The sequence below is a fragment of the Spodoptera frugiperda genome, chromosome 10 (assembly GCF_023101765.2).
Source record: "Spodoptera frugiperda isolate SF20-4 chromosome 10, AGI-APGP_CSIRO_Sfru_2.0, whole genome shotgun sequence".
NCBI lineage: Eukaryota > Metazoa > Arthropoda > Insecta > Lepidoptera > Noctuidae > Spodoptera > Spodoptera frugiperda.
Genome location: NC_064221.1, coordinates 2828611 through 2841817, shown reverse-complemented (window position 1 = coordinate 2841817; position 13207 = coordinate 2828611). Strand labels below are relative to the sequence as shown.

The 13207-nt window shown below is 33.9% G+C and overlaps 1 protein-coding gene across 12 annotated transcripts in view; it reads right to left on the bottom strand.

The window, feature by feature from the left end:
* LOC118277108 (uncharacterized) overlaps positions 1 to 13207 on the bottom strand; it is a 103944-nt gene that overhangs the window by 71260 nt on the left and 19477 nt on the right. Inside the window, exon 1 of one of the 12 annotated variants that reach the window (XM_050696248.1) lies at positions 6070 to 6514. The exons of 10 other annotated variants lie outside the window; for them this stretch is intronic. The gene's annotated coding sequence lies outside the window, so the exon portion shown is untranslated. Of the gene's footprint in view, positions 1 to 6069; positions 6515 to 13207 lie in introns of those variants that run through there. One more of the 12 variants, XM_050696259.1, reaches the window with a different exon arrangement.

The following is a 13207-nucleotide window of genomic DNA, read 5'->3' as shown; positions in this document are numbered from 1 at the left end:
TGTTATGGAATGCTGACGAGGAATTTTATATGATTACTATACTATAGACTGATTACAGGCTGTACCCGGCGATAGTATAGATAGTAATCAATATATAGATCATCATCATAGTTGTTCGATGCGTAGAGCTGAAGATCGAGCTCAGTGGCGTGCCATTGGAGAGGCCTATGTCCAGCAGTGGACGGGAACAGGCTGATGATGATATAGCTCATCAACCTTTGGAAAGACACAATTACCAGGTATACAGGTCCTAATTATGAAGAACTTCTCAATCCATTCTCCTATTATTGGTTCTTAAACAAACAAATTCCTCATATGTAACATCACACAAAATTGTCTATTTCCAAAAATAAGTGCGTGTGCGTGTTGACGACGCCTAGTAGTCTAGTCAAATCCCACATTTTAGTATTGATAATTGTAACAATTAATCGCTCATAAAGTGTTAAGGAAGTGTGATATACATAATACATATTTATAAATGGTATATTCCATCTCATGTATCGTAGTTCATCTAAAGATGTTCTCGTTATTCAAAGTGGACTTTGATCAAAATATTGACACTGCAAATTGATAAGTCCGTAATAATAAACTATGAATCACTTATTATAACTAACGCGTTAATGATATTGTATTTTTTATTTAGAAAACTCGTCTTCTTACACCAAAGACGATGAAATTGCAAAAAAAAATCAATGTTTGTTCATGAGTTGACGCAAAGAAATACCAATAATATGATGACGTCAATTCTGTTCTATTTCATGTCAAATTTTAAATTGACAGTTTCTTATACATATGATTGGCAATACAGCATCCATTTAAATAGTTTCTTGCTCGTTTAAGTATAGCTTTGGATGGTAAGATAAGACAGAGACCTTCATTAAAAACCGACTTAATATTTTTTTTAACTTTTGCACGTATAACGTAGTATTTCATAGTATTCCATACGTAGTATTTTATAGAATTGCAAGAAATTAACTAATCAACAATGATATTTCTCCAAAGACCAGCTGCGTCTCATTATAGACAACAAAACAAACAGATCTTTAGAAATATCAACAAATATAAGTATTCTCAGAACCAAAATGCATTTCATAAATAATGCAGAATTGTAAACTTTAAATAGATACGAGCCAGCCAGGCCATGTAGGCATCGTGTATAGTGACGTCACATTCTACTGAGAAGTGTCAAAGGTTAGGCCAGCGAAAGGTTAGTCGATGTAATTTTTCCACTAATTTACTTTGGCCTAAAATTAGACTCATGTTTCATATGGGCATAAGATCTAAAATCATTACGTTGTCAACAAATCCTGGCAAACTGCGAGTGGACTATGGGGACTCCTCTATATAAAAGGATCTCCTCTTACCAATGTTTTATATGAGCTAATAAAAGTCTTAGTTATAATAATAGATCAACGAGAAATATTTCCTTGAGTACAATTGTTTTTATAGTATGACGAATGTTCTCATCTGTTTTCTATAAATTACTTTACATTGCAACGTCTATGTTTTTTAATAGAACATTTCAATTCCTTCTTCTGGCATCCATAAGACAAAGAATTCGTGTTCCTAACGTTCTATTTTCCGATAGAACAACAGTAAAAAATGGAACAACTAATCCTATGAGTAGTCATTATGAATCATAGAGAATTGAGATCAATTTACAAAGACTACAATCACTTTTTTTAGACAAAGCCTATAATCATTCAGCCAATAGTTATTCTCATAATCAAATCAATTTATACTTCCACATATGTATCATTATTGACCATCAAATAATTCTTCCTATATATTTATTTGCTATGAATGATAAATATTGTATACTAGCTACTGCCGCGCGGTTTCACCCCCTCTGCTTGGCTCCTATTTATAGCGTGATGTTTTACAGCCTATAGCCTTCCTCGATAAATGCACTATCCAACACAAAAAGAATTATTCAAATCGGACCAGTAGTTCTGGAGATTAGCGAGTTCAAACAAACAAACAAACAAACTCTTCAGCTTTATAATATTAGTATTAGTATAGATTATAGTATAGAGTATAGATTTGGCAGTGATTTGTACTCGTCGGTCGGCCATGACACCACTACCCTTAGTACGAGTATAAGCTAAGAAATAGTGACGTCACAACACATAAGCTGCTACGTCATGATACATAAGCGTGTTATTATTTTTAAAATGTTACGTAAGGGTATTTAGTGACCTTATTATTGGCTAAAGACGATGCCACTAATGAGGATTGATTTAGTGTAATAGAAACTACTCATGCTTTGTTTTTGTTTCAGAGTGTATACTACATAGATACACGCCCCGGTTGTGATTATTAGATTTTCCAATTTTCTACATGTTCTATGTGTTTGGCTACAACGCCTGCGTTGTGTTTCGTTGTGTGAGTAAGGTTACCGGAGGCCCAATAACCCCATTCCCAATCTTCCTGATTCCCGATTCCCCAATAGCCTTTAAATTCCTAATCCCCAAAAGGCCAGCAACGAACTTGTAACGCTTCTAGTGTTTCAGGTATCCATGAGTGGCGGCGATTGCTTAACGTCAGGTGGTCCGTCTGATCGTTTACGGGCTTATAAAAAAACAAAACTAATTTGGTAGAAGGAATATGGCAACAGTCTCGCTCCCTAATTACATGAAACACATAACAGGTACATACTGGTTCCATTTAATATCTACTATTTCGTGAAATTAAAGCGATTTCATGTTTATCTACCCCAATAAGGAGGGTTATCTCTTTATCAACCCACCTGCGAAGCACAGTCATCCAACCATCTGGTAAAATACACATTTATTGTTATTATTAGTCATACTATAAAACTATATTACGCAGTACTAACGAGGAAAGTTCTGCTATAACTAATACCAAATACTTGCCTAAAGTCGTTATCAAATATTCAATAACTTTGTAGTAAGTTTAATGTGTTATTTAAGTTTAGTTTCATGACGGAGTTTGGTCCGCTCAATTCGAAATGCTACATAAATAATGTAGTATCTTTGTTATTTTCAGCTGTGTAATGTATTTCTATATTTAAGTATTGTTTTTACAGGATAGGGCAGCAAACGATTAGGCAGATCACTTGATGGTAAGCAATCGGTGACGACCATGGACACGCGTATCACAAAGTTGATGGTAGTTACAAATGCGTTGCTGGCTTTTTTGGTAGTTAGGTTAGGTTATTTGAAGTTGGGAATTAAGGAGAATAAGAAGGAGAAGAGTTGTGGAGGAAATATGGAATATCTCTACACTTCCTCAGACGTTTAATAAGTCCATCGAAAAAATATCCATCCGGTTGTTTTTGAGTTCAGTCACAGTCATACAACAAACGCAAAAGGGGTCTTCCTTTCTTCTTACTAATATATTTAACAATTGAAACGTTAATTTGACTGTAACTCAATGTTACGATAACTAGATAAAGGTTTGGTTACTTGAACACCTAAATGACATGGCAACTATGCAACCATCTTGCAAATCAAATTACGACCTTGAGTCAAAGACATTAATGTAAATTTTCATTTACATTCATAGTTCTGTTGTGTATATACATATATGTGCACAACTGTACAGTGTACTTATTTACGTATTCATGTACATAAATTATCTGATAAGTAGTTGGGTATGTCTACAATGTTTATTTGTTGAAGCCATTTGTGTGGGACATCGAATCTTAAACCTTCGCCATAAGTAGTATGCTTTTGGTGTGACAAATGACATCTGCATAGGAAATTAAATACTAATATTTGTATTTGCTACTTTTATTGCCGCACTCAGAGACATTTAACTTTGCAACTGATTGTGGTTTGGAAAACAATAGCTAAGGACTGGATAAAGTTACCATTAAATGACTCTGAGTACGGCTGTTAGTGTTAACATGGTATTTTCGAGTTTTTATGCAATGTTGCAAACTAGTATTTATGGCGTTGATTGACATCTCTTACAATTGAAACTTGAATGGATAGAATGGATGGAGTCACAGATTGGGCTACACATAGCCTAGTTATTCCATTAGAGGTTCATTTGATCTTTATTTAGTTGAATGTGGAAATGGTAAATGCAACAAATACAGACGAAAATTCATGAATAAACAAAACATTTATTTAAAATCTATTAGCAAACAATTTGACAAGATAGCTTCTGAACATTTAGCGAGTACACTCCACCACATTACGAACAGAATTTGTTCTTTTGACATTTTTTTTCCTAAGTAACTATAGACTTTTAATGTGTTTTTAAAACGCGAGGCTATACAAAATCAATGACTTATATCCGGTACATAAGTCTGTAGGTCGCACTAATATTTATTCCGCGCAGGAACTCAATGATCAATTCGCCACACGTGACACGTCGCCCAATAGAGCTTGTCTCGCCGAAATTACAAGTAGACTAGACAAAGTAGTTTAGAGGGAATACCTATATTGACTGAAGTATTGGTAAAGACCGGTATAACATCGGAAATTGTTTTAGACACCTCTTTTACTCTGATTACTCAAAAAGGCAGTTTCAATTCGTTATATTAAGTTTACTTCTCAAAAAAACTGTCTTTTAGCCACTATGCAATAAACCACTGAAGAATTTACTTATGTTTTTAATACCACCAGATATGTGCTATGCTACGTTGCTGTGGATGCGTTTGGCTTCCATCAAACATTTTCATTGGTACACATAGCTTAGCACTGGTGGACACGGACTCAGCTGTTTTTTTTTTGTATGGAAATATGCGTGCTATGGATGCGCACTACGGATGTGTGCTACGGATAGCGCATCTTTCTCGCACGGCTACATAGCTTAGTATCAGTGGAATCGGTCACATAAAACAATGTTTCGAAATTTCAACTAAGTATATTTCCAACAAAAATTACCCAGCTTAGGACTTGTTTCACAATGTCTGGATAACCGCTATGTATAAGATAACTTTGAATTAAAAACGTAATTTGTATACACTATCTATCACACAAGTTTATCGGCCACTTATATGAAGGTGGTGAAACAGGCGCTTAAGAACGAAAATTTTCTGTCTTCAATTCGGATTACTTGAGGTCAATGAAACTTATCGGGTTTTTTTTTGCCTTATCATACGTTAACGTTAATTAATACGCAGTACTTTTTCTTCGATATCATAAATCACACAATTAATCATTTTTTTATTATTATTATAAGTAGGTAGATTTTCATCTCCCGCCTTGGGCGAGGCGAAAGGGAGTGTCAAACACATACTGACTAAATACCAACCCGTTCCTACTCCTACTTTCAGTCGGAGCCCCGGTAACCCTTGCAGTTTTCTGCAGCCCCGGATTATGAATAGGTGGAGTGATGATATCAACAAGCTAGCTGGCAGTAGTTGGATGCAAAGAGCTGAAGATCGAGCTCAGTGGCGTGGTATAAAGAATACATTTATTACATTTAATATTACTAAAAATTATTATTTAGTAATTATTTAAAGAAGTTTTAAATTGTAATAAGAATCAATATACGATGTTATGTTATGGGCATATTCTTCCTATTTGTATAACTAATGAATGTTATTTAAATTATCGTTGAATATCGGTTTGTTTTTTTTTTTTATTATTAGTTGAGTACTTGAGTAAACACTTTTACAGTAATTAATATTAATTGTTTTGCTTCATAATCGATTTTCACGACAAGTCATGGATTTTTGTTTTGGACATTTGAAAAGCTAAGGTTTAATTAATAGCACCTTTTCAAGACAGTTTCAGGCTTTCTTGACATTTTTCCATTTATAAAAGAAAAAAAATCGTTCGTTTACAAAATCCAACGTAAAATTGTTTTTATTTACAGATTTTGATTTGACGTAAAGGAAAACTTTATAAAAATTTCTATTATGATAAAATAGCTGAAAAGGCACTTCTGTGTGTTATCCGAATGATAAAAATCGTAAGATGTCTAGTTATCGGTATTGTTTTTGCAGTTTGTGGATATTGTTTGATTTGCCCTTGAATTAACCGTGATAAGAATGGGTAACCGTATGACTTTGTAATTTTTCCCCATTATTAACAATAAATTACATTATAATACATAAGACATGAAAGAATGTTCAAACAAAGTACTTACGGCGCAACATTCTTGGATAATTCACTGTAATTCTGTGTGACCGTTATTTCTCTGCCAAAATATGGTGCCAAAAACGAGTGAGTGGTCTCTACTCTCCACGAATTAATTCACAAACTGACACAATACATATCACTTTAAACAAACCACAACACAACACAAAACTTTAGTCGATTTTAATAAACACACATAAATCGACTATCACCATAAACTAATTAAAAACATTTAATGTTGATTCTAAGTTTAAAACTATTAAAAAGAAAAAAAGGAATTTCAATTCAAAATTGGAACACGCGCGCGTCCACCGCGTTTGAAATAACAACACAAACAAAGCGGCAAGCTCAGCGCGTGTGCTCGTTACAAAAGTAAATAAAATAATTATCAAGCGAATATGATACCGGTTCGAACACTCAACGTCAACTGCGCTCAAGCCAATACCAAACGCGAATAATGCTATCCAAATGTAAAACTCGTTATATATTTATTTATTCACCGTGTGTACATACTCCTTTGTTCTTTTTTATATTTAGAACGTTGACTTTTGACACGGCGGGAAAATGGTACAGTATAAAAGAAAAATTTTAATTATTGTTTGTGGTGACGCGCATAGAGTTCACGTATGTCTGATCTAGTCTATTGTGTTGTGAATCATTTTATTTAAATTATTAAAACTGAATTATACAAATTGTAAATTTATTCATTTTAGAATAAAAAAAAAACATAATATTATAGTAGTATTTTTTTTTCTTATCCAGGTTCAAGTCTTCGTATTTATTGACCATTTAAAATATTTCAGTTTCCAATAACTACTCTTTAAATGTTTGAATATACTCGTAAAAATAATTTCATTCGACCCAATTAGCTGCCAGAAACTATTTCACATAAAGTGTTGTAAAAGTTGCCGTACTTTGGTATTTATTGTAATATTTTTTCTCTCTCCCATCACGTACTTATTAGCATACTTGGATTTTTATAAGTAGCCCTTAAGTTAAACCTTAAGTAAATGAAGGTCATTAGGTCTTTATTTTCTGAAACCCGAAACTATGCTTTTAGCCGTAGCTGGCTTTAAGCTCATCCCTTATCACATGGGACTCAAATCATATCTGTTGGGGAGTGAGTGTTATACTGCAACGCAGCTGCCTTTAGTATGATCTTCTAATAAAATATAGAATTTTATTGGATCGAGCATTTCAAAATTAAGATACCCAAATGCAATTTTTCCACATCTGTGCAAAAAAAGAAACAAAACTATTTGCAAACCAACTAATTTAGTCAAAATAAATACATCCGTAGAAAAAAAACGACAAACATGGCGCGATAATCCATTTTTAAAAAACGGCAATAGACAAAAATTAATCCTCTAAGCTGAGCGGCCGGTAAAGACCTTGGCAGAATGGCAATACGTCACGGACATTTTACTTCCTTCTCGTTTGACAACAAACCGTTTGAAAAAACAACAATTATGACCTTTTAAAGTTGTTACTAGAATTAGAATTATGAATGGTTTGAGCAGATAATTGATTAAATTACCCAAGTATGAATTTAAAATGTAGTAGCTGAAAAGACTTTAATGCGAACTAATAAGGTTGCAAATCAATTGAAGGATGAATTGGAGAGCTTGACGTGCTGGTTTCTGTACCATCAATTTCATAAATATCATTAAAATATCTTATTAATATTCGAGAACTGTCTACATTAATAGCAAAGTTACTATTAAAACACCTGGAAGGCGCCTGTATAAATTTTATTTATTCCAAGTTGAAACTTGTCACTATTAGATTGTAATTCACGTTATGAATATCAGCTGAAAGAAGGCACCCCTCTTAAAAGAGGATGTTTCATAACCTCTTCTTTGGTAAGCGGCCTGGGGACCGCAATTAGGTCAACGAAATTTCAAGTGCTATTTAGCAGTTGCAGTTTTAGGTCATATTAGCGTCCATTCACATACAATAACAATAATAAAAAGGTCTATTTTTGTATAAAAAAGACTTATTATAACAGTCAATCAGCAGTCACGATACAAAACCGTTTCCTTCATGGTTAAAATTAAAAGCAAATTAGATAAGGTTCGTTAACAAATTGTAAGTTCAACAACACTGTTCGTCACAATTGGAACATCTTTGTCTCAATTACCTATAGTAACTAATAAACGTTTGTATGGCCAGATGAATGAATAAGATGGAAGCTTAAGAATTATTTAAGGATTGTTGTACATCTTGTTTTAAATTACAAAGAAGATTAGCAAGCAGAAATGGCAGTGAGTCCGTTACACTTGTTGCAGAACGTATTAAAGTGGGAGAATACGACGCCTAATCAAACGAAACGTAGGGTATTTTGTCTTCCGAAGCTGCGGAATACCTAGCGGGTTTACTGGGGCTCCGACTCGAAACTCGCCCAAGGCGAGAGAAGACATTGGATGATTTTCCGCCTTTAAATAAAAAGGTCCCTTTAGCTGCGACTTTGCAACAAGCCCTACTATAGGTACCTACTACTAATACTTGTTAAAATATGACTCAAAATTGTCGACTCAACCCATAAAGATAATATCTTAATATTTATCAGAATAGGACCTAAACTTAAGAGATATAATAACATGACTTTAATATTATCGCTCCGCAAGTCATTCTGGTAATGTTTCTTTGAATTATTTTGCGCGTTACTTTAATTAACGTACGTGTAGGTACATTCTGTATAAAGTACAAGTTCATATGGCTTTTCGTCTCCATTAGATGCCCGGCAAAAAAGACAGGGATTCCCAAAAAAAAAATCTGTTTAATTTGATCGTCTACTTCTGTTACACCGTTTTTACTTACAAAGAAAGATTCCACTACAAGCAAAAAGTGTATGGCAACAAATATCCCGGATTTCACTTCAAATAACCGATTATCTATGATATCCGATTCCTTAAGGCTACATCCAAAAATAGCCATTCTGGGAGAGATTTTGGACAAATACGAAAATATGATACTTCGGAGAAAACATTTGTTTTGGAACATTTCAGTGTTTGCCATAACTAGTAGGTATCGTTTCCAGGGCCTTTCAAAAGGGTGCTTACGCTTTCACACCGAAAAAAGGTTGTTTATAAAAATATAGGAAGACGATCCTCCATTAAGAGAGACTTAATTTATGCGTCTATTCAGATTTAATTGAATACCGTTTCAAACCAGTTTTTCCTAGTTCAAGGTCAAGATTAAATTATGCGAGATATTACCGGTTTCATTAACTTTGCAATTTGATACCTATTTGTATGTAAATTCTGTACCTCTGTTCCGGACTTTGGGATCAGATTGAGAGGAAAAATGACGTTGGGACTTCACATATTCCCAGTGTATGTTGAAATAAACGTGTTTCTTCTTGAAATAGCCAAAAGGTTATCGCAAAACCTGTGTACCCTGACTCTGAAATATAGGTCAGAACAGATATGAACGATTAATCTGTTAATTACTTTAATTAAATACTGGAATATGTAATGCATTATATTGATTTAATATGATCAAAACATTGCGTTTTCATTAGGACACATGTGCACTTGCACTTGTTTGCACTCATTAGTACCTTTGCACCGGAGCTGCGAACAACGCACGGAGCTGCGGACAACGTATAGGGTTACCGGGGTTCAAGCTCAAAGCAGGAGTAGGAACGGGGTGGTTTTTAGTCAATAAGAGTCTGACACTCCCTAACGCCTCACCCAACGCGGGAGAAGGCATAAACTGTTCCCCCCGTCAAAAAAAAACAGTACCTCTGAACTTGGCACTTGGTTACGACTTTGACGTATTTCGTGAAAAGGTTTTACGTAAGCAAATTATCTGTAATCTTTACATTTCATTAATTATTTAATGATTAAATTAATAGATTTCATTTGTAAAAAACTTCATTTGAATAGAATGGATGACCACGCTCAACCATCGGTCACTACCACCAAACTGCTGGTACTGGTCTCACCCGTATTAGAAACATTTGTACAGCACAGAATACCAATCAATAGCTAAGATTTATTGGCATCGCCATTTCTGGAGTCGATACGCAGACAAACTTTTAGGGCATCTGATATCTTGTTTTTGGAAATCATTAAAACTATTGAAAATCCAATGCAGATAACCCTTAATAGAGATTTTAGAACTTAAAACTACAGCTGGAGCCTGAAAGTGCTGGAACAACGAAAGTCAAAACACAATTTGACAGTTCTACAGTGACGCACTCACGCGCATCAAGACGCGAGTGAATTTTGGCGGCCATCTTGAATTAGTGGAAACAAACAGCTCCGCGGGTCGTCGACTCCTGGCTAATACTGAGTAATATAACACAATTAAAGCTGTACGCGGTGTGCGTACACGCAGATATAAAACAAAAAGTAAACGGGAATGACGAGCTTTTAAATTTTTACGGCTCACAAATTGGCTGGTTGCAAAAACACATCTTCAGCCATTAATAGCAAAGTATCAGCTTAATATTCTTTAAAAGAAATGTTCAATTTTATTCGTTTTACCAAGCCACGTACCGGCTCTCTTACTAGTTTTATAAGTAGTTATTTATATGTTTTTCACATGTGTAAGACTTGAGAAAAAAAGAGTAAGTTCAGTCAGACGGGGTCCACGTAGCTGATCAAATTCTGTAATCGATAAATGTTGCAAAAACATTTATTACGTGAATTTTAAAACCAATGTTTTTCTTGCCACTCAAAAAAAATGTAGATCGCGACAATGATATCACTTCTTTGGATTTTTATAGGATAGGAGGCAAACTTGCAGGCTGATCGCCTGATGGTAAGCGATTAGCGTTTTCCTCAATACCAGAGAATTCATAAATGCTTTATCGACCTCAATTTGAAATCAAATCAAATCAAAATGTTTATTTGTAGAACATAGGTATAAAAAGGTGTACATAGTCACTGTTAAAGTATAGTTCGCTATGTCTAGCCGTTAGCGGTATACAAATACAAACTGTACTTACAATTGATGTGAAATTTTGCGCAGTTACCTTAAGAAACATTTCCAATACCTTTTATTAGATATCCAAACAAATATAGCTATAATGTTTACTATTTATATTTAGTTATTTACATTACAATGTGTGCCGATGGATATCTCCTGAACTTACATACGCCATGCGTGATTCTTATTACTTGCGAGCTATTTAGGTCTAACCTAGTTTTATATTTTATAAACACTAAGTTCCTAGATTAGACTTTGATTTAAGACTCACTACTGCGTCTTATAATAAACAAACACATTGAAGAAGGTTTATTTAAATGCACAACGTTTATAATTGGTTTACTGGCTAAATGTTTACCCAAAATAGATTTAGCTGAAAAGTGAGCGTTCAGCTGTAGGTCATAATGTCACAGAATTTCTAAAATACTAGACTGAATTCAATATATTTTTCTCATTTTTCTTTTATGTCTTCAAGTCGACCCTTGCCTTGTTAAGGTTAAAATCATAACGTTTGGCAAATATACATACCAGCCTACAAAGACATCCTAAGCCGTTTCTAGAATAATACTTCACCATCCCAGAAAACCGAAACTCTGCAGCGTAGAAAGATAAAACATTGCGTCATACTAGTTATATTTTGATTGATCACATCTGCCTAATAATTGATAGAAAACATTAAGATAACGATAAGGCTTATGATAACAAACAAAAAAAGTTATAAACACGTGAATCACAGAGATACTAGAGGCATTTCCGGACACCTGTTCAGTATTGTTTTGGCCAATTTCGATGAAAATATGAAGGCTAGATAAAATATCGTAAAACAAATACTTAGGTATGTTTTTCCCTGAAAAGGGGTTTTAGCACACCCAGTTCGTTTTAGTGGTTAGTCATTGGAACCAGATTAAAGCAGATTATAATGAAATTCAGGTTATAATTAAACGGAGTAGGTACCTAAAAGTAGATTGTGTTTTTGTAATCTTTCGATTTTAGTAATTAATTCTTGGCGCTCTACATTACTCGTACATTAGGTCAAACCTTTTTTGTCTCTGAAGGGGTAAGCACGTGTTAATTGGGCAGTTTCCTCACACAAGAGTAAATTATTTCGATACAATAAAATATTCAATAATAATCACACTTCCATTCATAGATTTGATTATCTACTTAATTTTCGAAATTTTCTAGAAATAAGTCTGCATGTTTGACGTAAAATCTAGTGACGTCTTAACTCACTATTTCATGGAACATTCATAACAAATACAGTTTTTGACGTTTCGAAAATAGTATTGAATTTGACTAGCAGAAAACTAGGCTATTGTAATTAACATCCACTATCGTTTTAATTTTACGTTACGTTCTAGTTTTAGACATTGAAATGAAAATGATAGATTTAAAAAAAAAACTGAAAAAAAAATCCATTTTATTTTTGGGAGTATTCAATAAATATCTACTATTATTACGTTCTTCAGTATTTATATTTCTGTTAATGTTAATTGTAAAGCGCCTATTGAAATAAGTTTAGCTATTATATGTAGATACGTTATTCACGAACAATCGTGCTATTTATAACCAACAGGAACTTTGTTATTATCATATGAAATAGAAAGGATTTATTTATAAATACGATATAGTAATAATTTTGTTTCTATTTTAAGGACAAATTAAAAGTACATGGGGCTTTTATCCCCAAAGGGATAGGTAAAAGTGCATTTGTTTTGTCATAATACTGAGTATTCGCCATTGAAACATTACTTTAAATTATTAGTAGTACCCGTACGTGGTCAAATTCCAGGCTCTGGGTTACCCGATATTCTATTCAATCTCCTAAAGACTTTTACGATTAAGATTCCTAACGGCGCGTTCAATAAACTACCGATCGGTAAATTTGCTTACGAGCCGTAGAATTTTGACACATTTTGTATGGAGCTTATGTCAAAATTCTACGGCTCGTAAGCAAATTTACGATCGGTAAGTTTATTGGAACTAAACCAACAAACGCATTTATTCATCAATTAAATAGTAAGTACCAAATACCTTCCCTTTACTTTTCCCACTTCCATAGCCAGCAGGCACATTAAATCTCAAAGAAACATTTTATTAAAACGAGGGTAATTCTAAAAGATCGCTTGATGACGTCATTTCTCAGTAAATAGGTCGTTTAAAGCCTCCAGTCGCATTGAGAGCGTCTTAAGGGCTCAACGTGTTTAAGG